This window comes from Leopardus geoffroyi, chromosome C2, assembly GCF_018350155.1.
Source record: "Leopardus geoffroyi isolate Oge1 chromosome C2, O.geoffroyi_Oge1_pat1.0, whole genome shotgun sequence".
Taxonomy (NCBI): domain Eukaryota; kingdom Metazoa; phylum Chordata; class Mammalia; order Carnivora; family Felidae; genus Leopardus; species Leopardus geoffroyi.
This window is the reverse complement of record NC_059333.1, coordinates 48358036-48379776: the sequence shown is the minus strand read 5'-3', so window position 1 is coordinate 48379776 and position 21741 is coordinate 48358036. Positions and strand designations below refer to the sequence as shown.

At 40.6% G+C, this 21741-nt stretch overlaps 1 protein-coding gene across 4 annotated transcripts in view; it reads right to left on the bottom strand.

Annotated features, from left to right (window-relative positions):
- The window catches only part of TMEM45A (transmembrane protein 45A), an 80601-nt gene extending 59079 nt beyond the window's left edge, over positions 1 to 21522 (bottom strand). Inside the window, exon 1 of one of the 4 annotated variants that reach the window (XM_045501794.1) lies at positions 21168 to 21522. The gene's annotated coding sequence lies outside the window, so the exon portion shown is untranslated. Of the gene's footprint in view, positions 1 to 3855; positions 3990 to 21167 lie in introns of those variants that run through there. The other 3 variants (XM_045501790.1, XM_045501792.1, XM_045501788.1) reach the window with 3 other exon arrangements.
- Between the last annotated feature and the right edge of the window lie 219 nt (positions 21523 to 21741).

Here is a 21741-nt window from a genome sequence, read left to right as displayed (position 1 = left end):
AAGATCGAGCCCCAGGTCAGGCTCTGCACTGACAGCGTGAAGCCTGTTTGAGATTCTCTCTCTCTCTCTTTCTCTGCCCTTTGCCTCCTTTCTCTCCCTCTCTCTCTCTCTCTCTCTCTCTCTATCTCAAAATAAATAGACATTAGAATGAATGAGTGGATGGATGAATGAATGAATGAATGAATGAATAAATAAATAAATAAATAAAAGTAAACCATGATGTAAACTATGAACTTTGAGTGATAATAATGTGTCAACGAAGGTTCATCAGAATGTACCTCCCTGCTGAGAGACGCAGATGGCGAAGGCTGTGCACATGTGGAGGTCAGGGTTATATGGCAACTCTCTAAGTTCTGCTCAGTTTTACTGTGAATGCAAAACTCTTCTAAAAAATAAACCTGTTTTTCAAAACAGGCACTGCAGGCAGATGCCCAATGTATGAGGTCACATGAACAATGGAGCAAACAGCATCACTTTCCAGAAACCAGCAAGGGCAGCAAAAAGGGAGAACCCACAAATGTATCCTGTATCTGTCATCTACCAGCATCTACCATCCACCAGCATGTTAACCCAGTCCCAAAGGAAAAGCCAAAAGTCACATTCTGTCCTCCCAAACAATTTTTGTTTTCATGACTTGAAGCTGGTGAGGCCTCTGTGGATCAACAAGAGGGAGCGGAGGAGTCTGCACGCATTCCTACTGACTGGAAATTGTGTCCAGTACACTGCAGGGGAGCTCTCTCCGTACCTCAACAGAAGCCAGCTATGTCCCAACCTGCTGAGTCATCCTCTGGCCTTGGCCCAGGAAAAAGCCTCCCTGAAATACCTGCCAAACTCCACAGTCACTTTCAAAATGTAGGTCAGCCTCTGCAGGCCTCTAAGTATCATTAGAGCCTGAAAGGGCCATGGCCACAGCTGGGGAAGCTTCTTCACCTGTCCTCAGTTTTTTCCTCTTTTGCCATCGTGTTGCTCAATCTATTGCCCTCCTCTGAAATCCCTCTAGGTTATCCCAATTTCAAAAGTTCTATTTGACCTGCTCTACACCTGTAATAAAACAAGTGTGGAAACATAGTAACTGCGAGGGCCTTACCAAGAGGAGACAAAAACAAGGTTTACCAGCTCCCCACAATCATACCCCAAATTCATCCTCCTATAAAGGCCTGTGTTTCCATGCAAAGGCAACGTGCACAACTATGCTGGGAAACCCCCACTCAGGAGCAAGCATGCAGCCCCATCTTTGCCACCAGATGTGAAGGGAAATAGTAACGGGCCCTTTTCCCCAACAGAGGCCGAAGAGAACCGATCTGGGGGAGTATCCCATGGTGCTTGTTTGCTAGCCCACTCTAAAATAATTTAAGGTTGCTTACAAAAATTGGCAACATAAAATAAAGATGAAAGGGAAACATGGGAAGTTGAGGGGCTTTGATTCAGTGGATTGGGAGTGAAAAAGGATTGGCTACAAATGAATGAGCTCTAACGTCACTGTTCCCACCTCATTCTGTCCCTTCTTTACCAGTCTTGTATGATTCTAGCTTTCTTGTCAAGGTCACCAAAGACCCCACATTGCTAAACTCAACTGCCAATTCTGTCTTCATTTTACTTGAGCCACTAGCAGAATTTCACAGAGTTGATCACAGCATGCTCTCTGGAAAATATTCTTCCCTTATTTTTCTTCACTGGCCCTTCCTTCTGTTCTGGTTTCTCCTAATTAGAATACTTAGAATGTCCTAGGGCTCAGTTTTTAGAACTCCTTTCTACCTTCTCAGTAATCTCTTTTCACAGCCTTCAGTAGTAAGCCACATGCCAATGAGTCCCAGATTTTTATCCATAGCCCATACTTCTCCTCAGAACCCTAAGCTCCTTACATCCAACTGCCCATCCAGCTGTCCAATATACATCTCAAATTCAAAACTGTCCAGAACAGGTCTCCTGATACCTGGACCAGATCCACCTACCTACAGGTTTCCCTACTCAGTGACAACTTCATCCTCCCAATTTCACCAAAAAGTTTACAACCATCCTTGATGCCTCTCTTTCTCTCACTTGCCACATCCAATCTGTTGGAGAATCCTGTTGACTCTATCTCCAAAGTATGCCCAGGATCTGACGGTTTCTTCACTGGATTCTGCTTCTGCCTTTGCCCTTTTCAGACTATTCTCAACCCAGAAGTCAGAATTATCCTGTTGAAATGTAAGTTGGGCTGAGGTCCTCACAATGACCTATATGGCTCCATATGATTTAGTTCCCATCACTTCTCCAGTCTACTCCTTACCGGCCACACTGGCCTCCCTTCTTCTCGTTAAACACACCAGGCTCTACTCCACCTTCAGGTCTTTGTACTTGCTGCTGCTCCTGCTTGAAATACTCTTCCCCCTTACCTCCTCTAAGCCTTTGCTCAAATACCTTCTAATAAGGCTTTCCCTTATTATCCTTCTAATAAGGCTTTCCCTGATCACTCTATTTAAAACTTCAAACTGCATCAAGACCCCATCCTCTTGTCCTGTTTTATATTCCCCATAAAACATCCCCTTCTAACACACTACATAATTTACTGACTTACTTTGTTTATTGCAATTAGAGTGAAAACTATGTTCATGTAGGACTTGTTTCTATTTTTCTTTACTGCTTAATTTCTGACTCTCAGAACTGTTCCCGGCATATAGTATGTGGCTCAGTACATAAGGGTTGTGTGGATGAATGGATGTGTAAATGGATGAATAAATGGATGGGTGGATTGGTGGATGAAAAAAGTAGATGGCAGGACTTGTGTTTCAGCTGCCAGATTCCTAAAGATCCCAGAGGGAGAAAATGTCACAAATCAAGGAGAATTCAGCATTTAAGACACAGATCTCCCCACAGCCACTCTGCCCATGTAACTGCAATGTTAGATAATAACATAAAAATGAAATGAAGTATCCATTAGGATTAGGCTAGTCTTAGTTTTGTCTCCATCAGCCATAGCCCACAATAAGCTGGCTGGGGAAACACTGATGATTACGAGAGTCAAGAATGGCAGGCCATGACTCCAATGCTTGGGAAGGGGCTAGAGAAAGAGTTAATAAACTAAAGGTACCAGTTTTCTATGGAGTTTCTACCATATGACAGATAAGACACCAGGCTCTTGGCCAACATTATCTCATTAAATCCTTGCCACACTGAGAAGCTGGTATTATTACCCCATTTTACAAATCAGGAAACTGAAGTTCAGAGAGGTTAAGTTATTTTCACAATGTCCCAAATACACAGTAAGAGTCAGGATTCAAACTAGATCTATATGAATCAAAAGTTCTTGCTCTTTATGGGGCACTTGGGTGGCTCAGTCAGCTGAGTGTCCGACTTCAGCTCGAGTCATGATCTTAAGATTCATGAGGTCAAGCCCCTCTGGGGCTCACTGCTGTCAGTGCAGAACTTGCTTAGGATCCTCTGTCCCTTTCTCTGGCTCTGCCTCTCCACCACTGTGTTCTCTCGCGCTCTCTCTCTCTCTCTCTCTCTCTCTCTCTCTCAAAAATAAATAAGCATTTTTTGATCAAAAAAAAAGTTCTTCCTTTTTATATACCAAGGTTACTCTAGAAATGGTGAACTAACTTTCAACAGTTTCAGATCAATTCTCCCTTCCTAGTCAGTCCTTCATCATACTTAGTCTCAGTATATCAAACATCTTCAAATTGGGCAAAAAGAGTAAGAAAGAAGTGGAAACTGAGCCTTTGTGTCCTAATTAATGCTGAAGATTTCCAGCAGAATGAAAAAAAAAAAATCAATAGGCTGAAACCAGACACCTTTTCGTCAGTTTTACACACATACACACACCCATGTACACACCAAAGACAAGGAGTAGGAAAACACAGTATTAAAACTTACCTCACTACTACCGTCACCCAAATCTCTCATGGGTCTTAAGTACAGAAGACGTGCTGCTCAGCAGCTAACAATCCTTGCAGATGCTGCTTACCACTCAAGAAAGACAAACATATTTCACCAGCATCAGCCTTGCGACAGCCCCAGAGAAACCTTTTCTTCCTCCCACTCATGTTTCTTCCCAAGCAATGTATATCATGCCAGCCTCCACCCAACTTACAGAAACCTGGCCCATAACACCCTGCAATTAATATCATCAGACATGCAGGTCTGATTGTCAAACTACTGGGCATGTTCACACATACCAGAAAATACTGTCCTTTGCACTCAGGGAAACACTAACTGATTCACTGTCAGCAAGTGTTTCTCCAAGTCCTGCAAGGTATTTATACTCATTTATTCCCACTCTCACCATGTTTGCCTCCTTATTAATCATTTCTATGAAACTGTTCAACCAGCCAGCTCAGGTGCTCAGTGTGTAAGCACAGTTAAAGCAGAAGGCTCCCACACAGATCAGGCCCGCCCCTGACTTTGTTTCCCTTACCTGAACCAACCTACCAAGCCAACTATCTCATACCCACTTCTACCCAGGGGCCCCTAGGAAGACTAAGAAAACTCAGGAATGAATATTCACAGTCATTGCTGTGGGCTTCAGCATTTGGACCCACCAGCCAATAAGAATCTTTCTTGGTTCTCACTTTAAAAATAAGACCTCTTGGAGCACCTGGGTGGTTCATTCAGTTGAGCATCTGACTCTTGATTTTGGTTCACATCATAGTCTCACAGTTTCCTAAGTTTGGGCCCCACATCAGGCTCTGCATGGACTGCACTGCTGTGGAACCTGCTTGAGATTTTCCCTCTCTCTCCACCCTACACCCCTCCTTGCACTCTCTCTGTCTCTATCAAAATAAATGAGTAAACTTTTAAAAAAATAAATAAAAATAAAAATGAGACCTACTGGAGTGTGTGTAGAGTGCACGTATGAAATTGGGGTTGTGCCATCAAGGCCATAACACAAAGTAAACAAAGGAGATTTAGAAGCCACTTCTTTTCAAAAGACGGAAGTACCATATGTTGCCAAGACCTAATTCACCTTTTTAACTACAGGCTCTAAATTAGTAGAAAAATTGTTCTAAAAAGGGACAAGATCCTCTGAAAACCCGTTAATAGGGTAAACTAACCATGAGATCAATAAAGACAAACGAATGAGTAGCAGTTCCATTAGGTGCTCATCTGGACACCTAAAGTTGGAGGAAAGTGATGAAGACAGGCCCTTGATTTTACTTTCTCACTCTTGTTACATTTGAATAGCCCTGAAAGCACAGAGGCAGGGCCCAGAGCAAACTGAAAATGTGGAGTCCCTTGTTTATAAATTGTGAGAATTTCAAAACAGTGACAGCAGAGCATTAAAATAAGCACACGACCCCTCTAAGACTGGAGCCCTGTGCAACTCTACAGGTTGCACACCCACAGAACAGGCCCTGCAGACAGAGAATTTGTCCTCTAAGTGACTGAAAGGACCTGGAGGGAAACTGTGACTGAATTACATGCTCTCTGGCATCATTCATCCTGGGAAGAGTACCCTTGAAAGCTCAAGGATCTCATGAAGGGTCATTTCATGCTGGTATTGCTTGGAGAGAAAAAGAGTAATTTCTCCCTTAAGACGTAATCCTGAACTAGACGTCATAAATATGTCTGTTCCCTGGAAGATTCAAAAGCTTTCTAACTGGGGCGCCTGGGTGGCGCAGTCGGTGAAGCGTCCGACTTCAGCCAGGTCACGATCTCGCGGTCCGTGAGTTCGAGCCCCGCGTCGGGCTCTGGGCTGATGGCTCAGAGCCTGGAGCCTGTTTCCGATTCTGTGTCTCCCTCTCTCTCTGCCCCTCCCCCATTCATGCTCTGTCTCTCTCTGTCTCAAAAATAAATAAACGTTGAAAAAAAAAATTAAAAAAAAAAAAAAGCTTTCTAACTGTGTAACTGGTATTTTTATTTATTTATTTTTTATCTATTTAAGATTGACTGGACCCAATTAACCTAACCAACTGGATTATCTGGAAAGATAAATCTTACAGGAATGAACCCAGTAGGAAATCTGAATGCTTGCTGGCAGAAAATTTCCTATAATTTTGGCTGGAGAAGACATTTCTCTATTCTATCAAGTTGAAAGAGTGCTCTTTGGTCATCAGCTTAGTAATGGCTGAATTTTATAAGAACTGATTACAAAATATATAAGACTCAACTCTATGGCTAAGAGAGCAAATTAGACTTCAAGCCAATTTCCAACAAAATTTTTGAGAAGATTTGCTCAGTTGTTTCTTCTTTTCTCTTTCTGCTTCTTAACTGACCTTCCTCCTTCATGGTTTGGGGCTTCAGTGAAATAACCAGCAGGCCCTACACTTTCTACCCACCACTACCTCCCAATCAAAATCCACTCATCCTGTGAACCAAATGGTTCCTGTAATAAATTAAATTTAGAAACGTGGTTAATGATGACGGACGGTCTGGTGGTAGAGGTGAGCCCACAAGGAGGCCAGTGGAGAAGCTCATTTAAAACATAGTCTTTCCACATTCCCTGCTCATGGATTGGAAGAATAAATATTGTCAAAATGTCAATACTACCCAAAGCTATCTACACATTCAATGCAATCCCAATCAAAATTGCACCAGCATTCTTCTCGAAACTAGAACAAGCAATCCTAAAATTCACATGGAACCACAAAAGGCCCCGAATAGCCAAAGTAATTTTGAAGAAGAAGACCAAAGCAGGAGGCATCACAATCCCAGACTTTAGCCTCTACTACAAAGCTGTCATCATCAAGACAGCATGGTATTGGCACAAAAACAGACACATAGACCAGTGGAATAGAATAGAAACCCCAGAACTAGACCCACAAACGTATGGCCAACTCATCTTTGACAAAGCAGGAAAGAACATCCAATGGAAAAAAGACAGTCTCTTTAACAAATGGTGCTGGGAGAACTGGACAGCAACATGCAGAAGGTTGAAACTAGACCACTTTCTCATACCATTCACAAAAATAAATTCAAAATGGATAAAGGACCTGAATGTGAGACAGGAAACCATCAAAACCCTAGAGGAGAAAGCAGGAAAAGACCTCTCTGACCTCAGCCGTAGCTATCTCTTACTCGACACATCCCCAAAGGCAAGGGAATTAAAAGCAAAAGTGAATTACTGGGACCTTATGAAGATAAAAAGCTTCTGCACAGCAAAGGAAACAACCAACAAAACTAAAAGGCAACCAACGGAATGGGAAAAGATATTTGCAAATGACATATCGGACAAAGGGCTAGTATCCAAAATCTATAAAGAGCTCACCAAACTCCACACCCGAAAAACAAATAACCCAGTGAAGAAATGGGCAGAAAACATGAATAGACACTTCTCTAAAGAAGACATCCGGATGGCCAACAGGCACATGAAAAGATGTTCAGCGTCGCTCCTTATCAGGGAAATACAAATCAAAACCACACTCAGATATCACCTCACGCCAGTCAGAGTGGCCAAAATGAACAAATCAGGAGACTCTAGATGCTGGAGGGGATGTGGAGAAATGGGAACCCTCTTGCACTGTTGGTGGGAATGCAAATTGGTGCAGCCGCTCTGGAAAGCAGTGTGGAGGTTCCTCAGAAAATTAAAAATAGACCTACCCTATGACCCACCAATAGCACTGCTAGGAATTTATCCAAGGGATACAGGAGTACTGATGCATAGGGGCACTTGTACCCCAATGTTCATAGCAGCACTCTCAACAATAGCCAAATTATGGAAAGAGCCTAAATGTCCATCAACTGATGAATGCATAAAGAAATTGTGGTTTATATACACAATGGAATACTACGTGGCAATGAGAAAAAATGAAATATGGCCTTTTGTAGCAATGTGGATGGAACTGGAGAGTGTGATGCTAAGTGAAATAAGCCATACAGAGAAAGACAGATACCATATGGTTTCACTCTTATGTGGATCCTGAGAAACTTAACAGAAACCAATGGGGGAGGGGAAGGGGAAAAAAAAAAAAAGAGGTTAGAGTGGGAGAGAGCCAAAGCATAAGAGACTGTTAAAAACTGAGAACAAACTGAGGGTTGATGGGGGGTGGGAGGGAGGGGAAGGTGGGTGATGGGTATTGAGGAGGGCACCTTTTGGGATGAGCACTCGGTGTTGTATGGAAACCAATTTGACAATAATTTTCATATATTGAAATAAATAAATAAATAAATAAATAAATAAATAAATAAATAAATAAATAAAACAGAGTCTTTCCTCAAAGGATGCCATGTAAACCACTGCCTTCTCCAATCACTAGAATAATGGTCCTTTCGATAAGAATAAGAGACTCAGCTAATGTAAGCTAACTTACTCATCATTTCTTCAACTGGACTTCGAACACCAGAGTAAATATCTGTTCACCTTTAGTCCTGTGTTTTTATTCAACATGAACTCAGAACTGCCCTTGATGAATTGCTTCTCAAATCATAACCAAATGAAAAAGATAAAAGGATAAGGAGAGAGTAGAAGAGAGGACATTTTTAAACATCACTTGTTAACTGAAACTTGGAAAAGTCAAGTGATGATGTGCCAAACAATGAAGGAAAGAAGATACCCTTTGAGCCCACAGCTTTCCTTAAAGTTTACTTTTTCAGGCCATACCAAGTGCCTCATTAACAATACTCCATTTCCAAATCTGGCAATATGCTTTACGATTCAGCACAATTGGTGATTGATAATGTATCAGAAGGAAAATTCAGAAGCTTAAGGGGGCTCAGTGTGAGAGTCAAAGCTGTCTTCCCTAAAATGTAGGACTGTGCTATCTGAAGGTAGGAGTGGGTGCTTTTTCAGTGATAGCCCCAACTGAGGTTTGATGGGGGTGGGGGTTGGGAGGAATGGGGAAAATAGGCGATAGGCATTGAGGAGGGCACTTGTTGGGATGAGCACTGTGTGTTGTATGTAAGTGATGAATCACGGGAATATACTCCTAAAGCCAAGACTACACAGTACGCTAGCTAACGTGAGAAAAAATAAATAAATAAATAAATATTTTTATTTGAGTTTAGTTGACATACAAAGTTACATTAGCTTCAGATATATAACATAGTTATTTGACAAGTTTATACATTATGCTAGGCTCACCATATAAGTGTAGCTACAATCTGTTACCATGCAACATAATTACAATATCATTGACCATATTCCCTATGCTATGCCTTTTATTCCTGTGACTTACTCATTCCATAACTGGAACCCTGTATTGCCCACTCCCTTTCATCCCTTTTGCCCATCCTCCCACCCTCTCTTCTTTGGCAACCAATGGTTTGTTCTCTGTATTTACAGCTCTGAATCTGCTTTCTGTTTGTGCCTGTATTCATTTTCTTGATAGCCTCAGTCTCTTTTTTCACAAGAACTAATTTCATGCCAATGTCAGGATAGATCAAAATCAAAACATTCTCTCTGTTGACTTCTTCCTATTTCTAAATTTTCAAAAATTCTTCTTTCAAGACATTGGGGCAGGGGGTGGGGAGAATGGGTTTTCTTCATTTCAGGAAAATTAAAAAAAGATCACTGGAGTGGCATATAAATTCTACTTCCGATCCAAAAAAATAAGAGCCACAGACAAGAGGAGGGAAACATCCCATCATAGCCTCTTCTGAATCCTGGGCAATTTCCCTGTAAAAGAGGTCCTGGAAAAGGTTGCTAAGAGCAGGGCAATCATGGGTTTAGGGGTAACTGGAATGAGAGGAAAAGACAGCGATGAAAGTGGGGAAATGGAATGAGACTGAGACTGAGGCAAAATAAGAGGCTCCTGTCCCTTTTAATGGTTTCACATAGTCAGTCTGATTCTCTTATGGAAAAACCAATTCTGATCCTAGAACCAATCAGAATGTAACCACTATCAGGGTGCAGAACCAGTTTCATCCATTCACCCCACTGTCTCTTATTCATTACCACCACGAAACACAAATAACTAAAACTAATTCCAAGAGCAAAACCAACAACTCTTACCACAATTACTAAGGCAACAAGTAGGTATTATTAATTTTTTTGTGCACATTTCTCTCCAGAAACCATAATCTTTGTCCTTAATTGCACCTTTCTGATAGGCTGATGGCCCCTGAAACATGCAGGAGTACAGAAGGGAGTCCTGAGCTCATCAGAAAGAGGCAAAAGGCTCTCACTCATGCTCTCTTAATCTTTCCTGCATCTATCTCTCTCTCAGTGGAAAACACCAGAGAGGAACAAAACCTCCTTCAAACAATGCTGATTTGGAGGAAATTAAAGTGATAAATTTACTCTATCATCTAGTGTGGCTGTTCTTACTTCTGTTATTATTACTAAATTCTGCAAATGAATCATTTCTGTTATGAGAACTGTCATAGTGACATGAGAATACTGAGCAGCATCCATTCCTACATCCCAACCCATAGTAGGGAGATCACTGGCATAAAACTAAAGTTTTCCAAGACTTCTGATGGAAGCTTTCTTTCTAGGTGAAAAAGTGACTGTAGTACCTCTCCTTTAAAAGAAAAAACGACTTCAATTTTCCTAAAGACTCAGTATTTAGTTCTTATCCACCAAAAAAAGTAAAACCTCTATCAAATGATAGTAATAATATCTTGTTGTCATCTTAAGTAGGAGCTTTCCCAAGAATTAATCTGGGCTACAATATTTTAAGAAGTAGTTTTCCAGCATCCAAGAAAGGTGTTAGTTGTGTGAAAAAAAGCAGTAATTCTGCACAGGCAGAGTGGGAAGAAATGCCAAGGTGCTCAGCACAGCCAAACTGAAGAAAACGTATTTGTTCTATAAACTTGTCAAATCACTAACTTGTCCACCTGAAACTAATGTGACCCTGCATGTCAACTGTACTCAAATTGAAAAAGGAAAAAAAAAGGAAAACTTGATTGTTCTGGCAACAAAGCATCTACGTAGAGATGTCTAGACGATAGCAGGTCAGACTGGACTTCAGGGAAGTAGCAGAGCGGAGAAACAAAGAAACTGTCCAATTCTCAGAGGGAAAATAGACAGTCCCGGCTCAAAGTCTGGGACCCTGGTATGAGGCTCCCGAGCTTTAAGCCCTTGCCTGACTCTAGGGCATCCCTCTCTGACCCAGCTTCCTATGTCTGGTAATGAAATCAAGCCCTGCTTCTTCAGCTTCAGTCATAGTCCCAACTGGACTTGGCTGAATTCACTCCCCACGGGCCTCTGTTGGGTTTAAAAGGCTTCTGGTTCTGGACTCTGGCTTAGCCAGACCTCTTAGGCCTGTCAGCAGATCTTGGCAGCGCTGCTTTGGCCCTTGCTGCTCTCTATAAGGCCTTTGATGCTCAGTCGCTCATTAGCCTTGCCTCATCTCCCACCCATCATGCCCTAGTCTTAGCTCCAATCCATCAGAGGCATGATGCATTTGGCCAGTATAACCCTTAGCTGAGTTTACCTCACCATAGTCCAATGGGAGGTTGGGGTTATCAAACACAGAAAAAGAATCTTAAAAAACAGTAATACATTGAAGAAGAACTTCTATCTCAGAAGCCAAAGTAAAATCAACACAGACCATGGTTTGGCAGACTCTGTCTTGTTATGTACCAAATGTTATTATAGTGAAGACCTCAACTATTTGACTAATAGTACAAAAATGTGCATGTAAGTACACCTCCAAGACAGTCAGGGTTAGTGTATTTATTTCCATTTTCAACACAACTGCTTCACTATTTTTGAGTGCCAGACATTGTGAATTTTACCTTTTGGGGCACTGGGTATTTTTTTATTCCTATAAGAATTATTTTGGGAGCACCTGGGTGGCTCAGTCAGTTAAGAATCTCACTCTTGATCTCAGCTCAGGTCATGATCTCACGGTTCATAAAATAAAGCCCCAAGTTGGGCTTTGCACTGACAGAGTACAGTCTGCTTGGAATTCCCTCTCTTTCCTTCTCTCTCCGGCCCTTCCTTATTCGTGCTGTGTCTCTCTCAAAATAAATGAATAAACTTAAAAAAAGAATTACTTTTTGATCCTACAATTCCACTTCTAGGTATTTGCCCCAAAGAATTGAAATCAGGAACCCCAACAGATAAATGTACACCAATGTTCATAGCAGCATTATTGACAGTAATTAAGGGATGGCATATTAGTTAAGATTCTCCAAAGAAATAGAACCAATAGTATATCTACCTATATGTATATCTATATCTATCTATATCTATACATCTACGTGTCTATATCTACTATCTATACATAGCCAAATCTATAGCTATATATTATATAGAGAGAAAGACTTATTTTAGGAATTGGCTAACATGATTGTGGAGGCTAGCATGTCCAAAATCTTCAGTGTAAGCCCACAGGCGAAACTCAGGGAAGAGATGATACTGCAGTTTAAGTCCAAAAGCAGTTTGCTGGCAGAATTCTCTCTTGTTCAAGAGAGGTCTGTATTTTGCTTTTTTTCCCCCTTTTTATTATTTTTATTTTTATATTTTTTAATTTTCTTTTTTATTTTTTTTAATTTACATCCAAATTAGTTAGCATGTAATGCAACAATGATTTCAGGACTAGATTCCTTAGTGCCCCTTACTCATTTAGCCCTAGCCCATCCCCCCTCCCACAACCCCTCCAGTAACCCTCAGTTTGTTCTCTATATTTATGAGTCTCTTCTGTTTTGTCCCCCTCCCTGTTTTTATACTATTTTTGTTTCCCTTCCTTTATGTTCTTCTGTTTTGTCTTTTAAAGTCCTCATATGAGTGAAGTCATATGATTTTTGTCTTTCTCTGACTAATTTCACTTAGTATAATACCCTCCAGTTCCATCCACGTAGTTGCAGATGGCAAAATTTCATTCTTTTTGATTGCTGAGTAATACTCCATTGTATATATATACCATATCTTCTTTATCCATTCATCCATTGATGGACATTTGGGCTCTTTACATACTTTGGCTATTGTTGATAGTGCTGCTATAAACATGGGGGTGCATGTGTCCCTTTGAAACAGCACACCTGTATCCTGTGGATAAATGCCTAGTACTGCAATTGCTGGGTCATAGGGTAGTTCTATTTTTAGTTTTTTTGAGGAAGCTCCATACTGTTTTCCAGAGTGGCTGCACCAGCTTGCATTCCCATGGAGGAGGGGAAGGAAAAAAAAAAAAAGAGGTTAGAGTGGGAGAGAGCCAAAGCATAAGAAACTCTTAAAAACTGAGAACAAACTGAGGGTTGATGGAGGGTGGGTGATGGGTATTGAGGAGGGCATCTTTTGGGATGAGCAATGGGTGTTGTATGGAAACCAATTTGACAATAAATTTTATACATTGAAAAAAGAAAGATTCCATGCTCCTGGATAGGGAGAACAAATATTGTTAAAATGTTGATACTACCCAAAGCAATCTACATATTCAATGCAATCTCTATCAAAATAACACCAGCATTCTTCACAGAGCTAGAGCAAATAATCCTAAAATTTGTATGGAACCAGAAAAGACCCCAAATAGCCAAAGCAATCTTGAAAAAGAAAACCAAAGCAGGAAGCATCAAAATCCCAGACTTCAAGCTATACTACAAAGCTGTAACCATCAAGACAGTATGGTACTGGCACAGGAACAGACATTCAGATCAATGGAACAGAACAGAGAACCCAGAAATGGACCCACAAACGTATGGCCAACTAATCTTTGACAAAGCAGGAAAGAATATCCAATGGAATAAAGACAGTCTCTTCAGCAAGTGGTGCTGGGAAAACTGGACAGTGACATGCAGAAGAATGAACCTGGACTACTTTCTTACACCATACACAAAAATAAACTCAAAATGGATGAAAGACCTCAATGTAAGACAGGAAGCCATCAAAATCCCAGAGGAGAAAGCAGGCAAAAACCTCTTTGATCTCGGCCGCAGCAATTTCTTACTCAAAACGTCTCTGAAGACAAGGGAAACAAAATCAAAAATGAACTATTGGGACCTCATCAAAATAAAAAGCTTCTGCACAACAGAGGAAACAGTCAGCAAAACTAAAAGGCAACCAGCAGAATGGGAGAAGGTATTTGTAAATGACATATCAGATAAAGAGTTATTATCCAAAATCTATAAAGAACTTCTCAAACTCAACACCCAAAAAACAAATAATCCAGTAAAGAAATGGGCAAAAGACATGAATAGACACTTCTCCAAAGAAGACATCCAGAAGGCCAACTGACACATGAAAAAATGCTCAACATCACTCATCATCAGGGAAATACAAATCAAAACCACAATGAGATACCACCTCACACCTGTCCGAATGGCTAACATTAACAACTCAGGCAACAACAGATGTTGGGAAGGATGCAGAGAAAGAGGATCTCTTTTGCATTGTTGGTCGGTATTTTTCTATAAAGGTCTTCAACTGATTAGATGAGGCCTATCCAAATAACGGAGAGCTATCTGCTTTACTCAAGTCTACTGAGTTAAATGTTAATCTCATCTAAAAAATACCTTCAGGGGCGTCTGGGTGGCTCAGTTGGTTAAGTGTCTAGCTCTTGGTTTTGGCTCAGGTCATGATCTCATGGTTTATGAGTTTGAACCCCACATCTGTCAGTGCAAAGCCTGCTTAGAATTCTCTCTCTCCTCTCCCTCCCTCCCTCCCTCCCTCTCTCTCTGCACCTCCTCACCCCTCAAAATAAATGAATAAAAACTTTAAATAAATTAAATTAAGTTAAAAATACCTTCACAGAAACATCTAGAATAAGCTTTGACTGAATATCTTGTCAGTGTGGTCTAGCAAAATTAACACAAAAAATTAGCCATCACAGATGGAAACAACCTAAATGCTCCTCAACAGATGAATGGATAAACAAAATGCAGTATAAACATACAATGGAATATTATTCAACCTTAAAAAGTATGAAATTCTGACACATGATATCGTATCAATGGACCTTGAAGATATTATGCTAAGTGAAATAAGCCAGTCATAAGAGGAAAAAGATTGTATAATTCCATTTATATGAGGTACATAGAGTAATCCAATTGATAGAGACAGCAGAATGTGGTTACTAGCAGCGAGCCAGGGAGTTATTGTTGAATGAGTATGGAGTTTCAGTTTGATGAAATGGCTCTGGAGATGGACAGCTGTGATCTCTGCACAACAATGTCAATGCACCTAATGTCACTGAACTACACACTTAGAAATGGCTAAAATGGCAAATTTTATATTATGTTTAATTTGCCATAATAAAAAATGAATTGCTTATAGGTATAGGCTTTACTATGAACCAGATACTATGCTAACTTCTTCACATGGATTTTCTCATTTGATGCCTACTGATATCCCCACTTTATAATAATAAATACAATATAATAAAGCCTCCTAGAGAAAATAACTTGCTCAGGGTACACTAGTAAGAAGCAGACCTGGGATTGAAACCCTCACAGTCTGACTCCAAAGTCTGTTTGCTTAGTCAGAGTGCAATATTTAAGAGTGACTACATTAACCCAATGAAGTAAAAAGCAAATTAAAATATTTTTCAAATATTATTTTTAAATTTATTCAATATATAAAAGACTTAAATCTCAAAAAGATTTAAAATCCAGACTGGGTATAATTAATAATGGGACACCTGAAATAATCCTACATCAAGCTTCATCATGAGAAGTTCTTATCCCAAAACCATAGCATCTCCAGAAATAAAAGAATATAATTTGATGCCCAAGAAATAGAAGTAGAATATTTACCTGGCACCTGCCTCATTTTTCCACGAGACTTGGAATATTTCAGTTTCTCCATTTTTTAAAAAAATAAATATATTGTTGTTCCAAACCACAATATTTTCAATGATGAAAAACAGAGCTTTTCCACCACTTTCAGGAACAAGATAGGGTTGTCCACCCTTGCTACTTTTATTCAAAATAGTACTGGAAGTTCTAGCCATACCAGTCAGACAAGAAAAAGAAATAAAAGGCATCCAAATTGGTAGGGAAGAAGTAAAACTTTCATTATTTGCAGATGACATGATACTCTATATAGAAAACCCTAAACGCCTGGGTGGCGCAGTCGGTTGGGCGTCCGACTTCAGCCAGGTCACGGTCTCGCGGTCCGTGAGTTCGAGCCCCGCGTCGGGCTCTGGGCTGACGGCTCGGAGCCTGGAGCCTGTTTCCGATTCTGTGTCTCCCTCTCTCTCTGTCCCTCCCCCGTTCATGCTCTGTCTCTCTCTGTCCCAAAAATGAATAAACGTTGAAAAAAAAAAAATTTAAAAAAAAAAAAAAAAAAGAAAACCCTAAAAACTCCACCAAAAAACTACTAGAACTCATAAATGAATTCAGTAAATTTGCAGGATACAAAATAAAATACAGAAGTCTGTTGAATTTCTATATACTAATAATGAAGCAGCAGAAAGAGAAATTAAGAAAACAACCCTATTTACCATTGCACCAAAAATAATAAAATAGCTAAGCATAAACTTAACCAAAGAGGTGAAAGATCTATACTCCAAAATATAAAACACTGGTGAAAGAAATTGGAGAAGACACAAACAAATGGAAAGATACTCCATGTTCATGGATTGGAAGAATGAATATTGTTAAAATGTCCATTCTACCCAAAGTAATCTACATATTTAATGCAATCTCTATCAAAATACCAACAGCATTTTTCACAGAACTAGAACAAATAATCCTAAAATTTGTATGGGATTTTGAACAGCCAAAGAAATCTTGAAAAAAACAAAGCTGGAGGTATCACAATTCCAGTTTTAAAACTATACTACTAAGCTGTAGTAATCAAACAGTATGGTACTGACACAAAAATAGATATACAGATCAAAATAACAGAATAGAGACCCCAGAAATAAATCCACACTTGTATGATCAATTAATCTATGATAAAGGAGGCAAGATTATTAAATGGGAAAAAGACTTCAATAAATGATGCTGGGAAAACTGAACAGCTACATGCAAAAGAATGAAACTGGACCATTTTCTTATACCATACACAAAATTAAACTAAAAACAGAATAAAGACCTAAATGTGAGACCTGAAACCATAAAACTCTTAGAAGAAAACATTGGGAGTAAATTCTTTGACATTGGCTATAGAAACATTTTTCTGGATCTGCCTCCTAAGGCAAGAGAAACAAAAGCAAAATTAAACTATTGTGACTACACCAAAATAGATTTTGCACAGCAAAGGAAACTATGAATGAAATGAAAAGGCAACCTACTGAATGGGAGAAGATGTTTACAAATGACATGTTTGATAGGGGTTTAATATCCAAAATGTATAAAGAATTTTAAAGAACTGAACCCCCAAAACCCCAAATAATCCAATTAAAAAATGGGCAGAGGACCCGAATAGACATTTTTCCAAAGAAGACGTACAGATGGCCAACAGACACATAAGAAGATGTTCAACATCACTAATCATCAGGGAAATGTAAATTGAAACCACAATGAGATAGCACCTCCATTTGTCAGAATGGCTAAAATCAAAAAAATGGTGAGTGTTGGTGAGGATGTGGAGAAAAAGGAACCCTCTGCACTATTGATGGGAATGCAAATTAGTGCAGCCACTGGAGAACACAGTATGGAGACTCCTCAAAAAATTAAAAATAGAATCACCATATGATCCAGTAATTTTACTACTGGGTATTTACCCAAAGCAAAATGAAAATACTAATTAGAAAAGATATATGCACCCCTATGTTATTGCAGCATTATTTACAATAGCCAAATTATGGAAGCAGCCCAAGTATTCTTCGACAGATAAATAAAGATGTGGTATATATACACAATGGAATATTACTCAGCTGTAAAAAAAAAAAAAAAAAAAAAAAAAGATATTTCCACTTGCACCAACATGGATGGACCTAAATAAAGGATATAATGCTAAGTGAAATAAGTCAAACTGAGAAAGACAAATACCATATAATTTCACTCGTACATGGAATCTAAGCAACAAAACAAACAAAATAAAAAGAGACAAACAAAAGAATAGACTGTTACATATAGAGAAGAAATTGGCGGTTGCCTGAGGGGAAGTGGATAGGGGGAGGCATGGAATAGAGAAAGAAGATTAAGAGTATACTTACGTGATTAGCACTGACAATGTATAGAATTGTTTAATTAATGTACACCTAAAACTACAATAACACTGTATGTGAATTATATTTCAATTTCAAAAAATATTGTGGTCCCATTAATATCTTCAAATTGTTTAGATCTATACCTGTGAGTGAATCCTTACAGAAGGGCTGAAAGGTTTTAGACTAAACCAGTAACAAAGCTTCTCTCTGGGAAGAGTAACAGATTGAGAAGAAAGCAGGGAAACAAAGAGGAAACCATTGCGTCTGACTTATACAGTTTCATTTTTTCAAAAAGGATAATCATCTAGCTGACATTTATCGAATGTCTACTATATATTTTGTTCAAGCAGGATGAAAAGACAGAGTGCTTGCCTGCAATGAGTCCCATCTTATAAACATGTAAAATGTCTTCTGTTTCCAGGCACAACACATCCCATAGACATGACCCGTGTTGGTATTCTAGCCCCTCCAAGGAAATTTTACCAGCTCAGTTCTTGAAATGTGCTCTCCCCCTCCAATCAGCCTTCTCCCATGGACTTCTTGATTACCAACACAACTGCAAACAAGAAGAATAGCCCAGCTTTACATGCCTAAGGCAGTGTAGCCTGTGGTTAAGGCTTGGGGTCTAGAGTTAGACCAGATGGGCATCTGCCATTTGTTCACTGTGTGACCTTGGGCAAGTCTCTTAATATGCCTATGCCTCTGTCTCCTCAGTCAATAGGTACCAACCCTCATAGGTTTGGTGAGAGGACTACATGAGCTAAGACATGTTTAAGCACCCTGAATAATGTTTACCATGTATTAAGTAGTCACGAAAGTCAGCCATAGACATATCAAAGAGCTATCTGCAAGCAACAGACTGTCCCAGTGAAGAAGAGAAAAGAAAAAAAAAATCATCTCAGAATCTCAGAGGTAATTTAATAATTTTACAGATGATGGCACAAAGAAACGCATAATGGCTCAACGTCTTTCCTGAGGTCACACAGTTGGTCAGCAGCAGTGCCAGGACCAGAGCTCAGCTTCTCTCTGCCACAGCACAATGCTCTCAAGGAAGAAAAAGGAGGAGAGCTCCAAACTAGCTCTCCACTTAGGTATATATTGCAGGTCTCATCTAACTCCATAATTGGAAATTACAATGTTACAAGTATTAACACCTGAATAGGTGTTAGCAGGGGGAGAAAGAGCTACTCTGCAGACACTGTGTATGTACAAGGGTAGGGGAGAGGTGGAACGATTGCATCCATGTCAGACTTCAAGGCAAGGCCTGTTTCTACAAAGTATCTGGGATAATAGCCCAGAATGTCAGACCACTTCATCAGAGCTCCCAGAGAGACACCAGTCAAAAAGATATGGCCAAGGCTCACTGCTCAGTCCTGACTACGCAGCCTGCAAGTCCTGAAGGGACATCACGGAAGCAGTGGAGTAGATGGGGAGTGTGTGCTGGGCAAGAGGTGGAGACTGGACCCCAGAGATAGATAGTTCTAGAAACACCTTCACCATATAACTGCTGCCATTTCAGCTTGCTGTCCCCCACCCATCTACATCCCAAGCCTCCCCTTCCCCATCAGGCTCTCCGTGCAGTCCTCTCCTACCTCTCCCACCTTTCCAACCTTTCCACCCACGAACCTCCCAAAGATTTTCCTGCATCACAACCCACTGTCCCTAAGCATAGGTACACATTTTCCAGCCTCAGTGCTTTGCCCCTGCTTTTCTTTTCTCCTACAATACCTGCCACCTGCTGTTCCATGATCCTTTTCCTCTCCATCAAAACTGTTGGGCAAAATCCCTTCCCAGAAAGCCAACCCTTCTATGAAGCTATCCCACAGTAAGAAGTCCTCTTTCCATCTTCTGCACTCCCAGAACCTCCTAGCTCTTTCTCTGGCACCTGATAAATTCTCCTCTCCTCTCAAGACTCTCTTTCCTTCACAGCCTAATATTAGTGTATCACTAACAAGAGGTCAGGACTCAGTAAATGCTAGCCACTAATATGGAGGTAAGAACGGTAGCTGGGAAAATGACATGCAGCAGAGGAAGCTAAGAAGGATGTAAATGAAGAGTGAGCACAACAGCAAAGACTTACTATGTTCAGAACTATTGTTTCACCTGTGTTAACTCACTTAGTCCTAGAGACAATACCGTGAGGTAGGGCCTATCAATATCTCCATATTACAGAGGGGGAAACTGAGGCACAGATGCTCTGAGTAACTTGTCCAAGGTTCCAACAGTGGGGTTGCAAATTGAACTAGGCCAATGGGCTCTTTATACTGTTTCTCTGTAACACTGTCCCTTCTAACTCTGCATCCCTGAAAACCACGTCAACTGTTCCACCCACTGAATGCACTGCCTCTCTGATTCAAAAACACACTCTGCAACTTGCTATTATGGCACCAAATTCCCACCAAAGGCTTTCTGAGCGAGAAATTAAACATCAATTCTGGTCAGATCTGCCATGACAGTAACTAACATATGACAAAGTCTCAAATCCAAATCATTGCTTAAGCAAAATTATAGATGTTTTGAATGGAATGGGCCTCAGGTCAGTCACCTAGGTCAAGATTTGCCACAATTTCTATTGCTAAATCCTGAAATATGTACCACAACTGTCTGCAAGCATACACATCTAACAATCGCTCTAAATATTATTTTGATAGAATTATGGGATTAACATACAATTATAAAGTTACTGATGCACAGAGTTGTCTGTCACGTATTGAAGGAATTTGAACCTCCCACTATGGATGCATGAACACAGAAAAGATATTTTTGGGTTACAACTACATTCAAATGTAAGTGAAACAGCAATTACCTACATAATTCAGAATTTAAGTTACTTAATATTAAACATCCAATGAACAGAAGCAAAGGTTTTGTGAATTCAGAGTAAGTCTGATAACTTTCTCAATCTTCTGTCAAAACAGTCAGGGGAATGAGGGGTGGATAAAGATTTCGGCTTTACAAACGTATACTTTGTTCTCACAGAAAGAAAATAGAAAAATACATCTATCAGATTCAACTTTGAGGTCTGGAGAGGCTTACAACAGGACACCAGTTAAATTTCTGTCCCTGGGAAATTTTAAAATAACACACAAGTAACCAAAAAGTAAATTATTAGCAAAGCAGAAGAAAAGGAAGCCGACGGTCTGTGCAGTTTGTGGCAGCGAGGGATATTCTCATCTCTCTGACGAAGAGAAGATAATGAGAACAGCAAAAAGACGCAGGAGAGAGATCACAGCGGGAGAAACAGATACCCAGCACGTCTCCAAAACTTACCCAACTCGGTCTGTTTACTCAACACTATTTTTCTCACTTTGCCAGTTTTAAATCAGACAGCGGCTGGGCTTTTGTTGTTGCTGTTTCTGTTCTTTTGATCCCAGAGCCCCATGAAAATTAAACTGTGCGCGGGATGAGATCTGGCCCCGTCTCAATTAGCGGAAAAAAAGTTTTAAGCCTGGATCCTCGGTTGCTTCTTTGGGAATATGAATAATAAAAGTGACTAGCAGGAGAGGACGTGGGGGACGTGCTCAGCTGACGTCGGGCCCGCGAAGGGGCCGCACGGTTCCTCGGCGCAGCTGTCCAGATGTGCCTCATCTGGCTCCCTCCCCCCCGCCCTCGCCACCCCCCGCCCGGGGCACGAACTTCGGCTGCCCAACTACCCCGAAGCTCCAGCTCATTGGTGGCCGCGACTCCCTGCTTGCTGCCTATTGGCCAACCAGCCCGCCACTCTCGCAGGCCTGGACCCGCCCCCGCCCGCCGGGCTAGCTCGCTCCATCCTCGAGAGGAACCTGGAAGTGCAGCGCGGGTGCTGATGTGGCACTCAGCAGCGGCAGCGGGGCCCGGGAGGGGC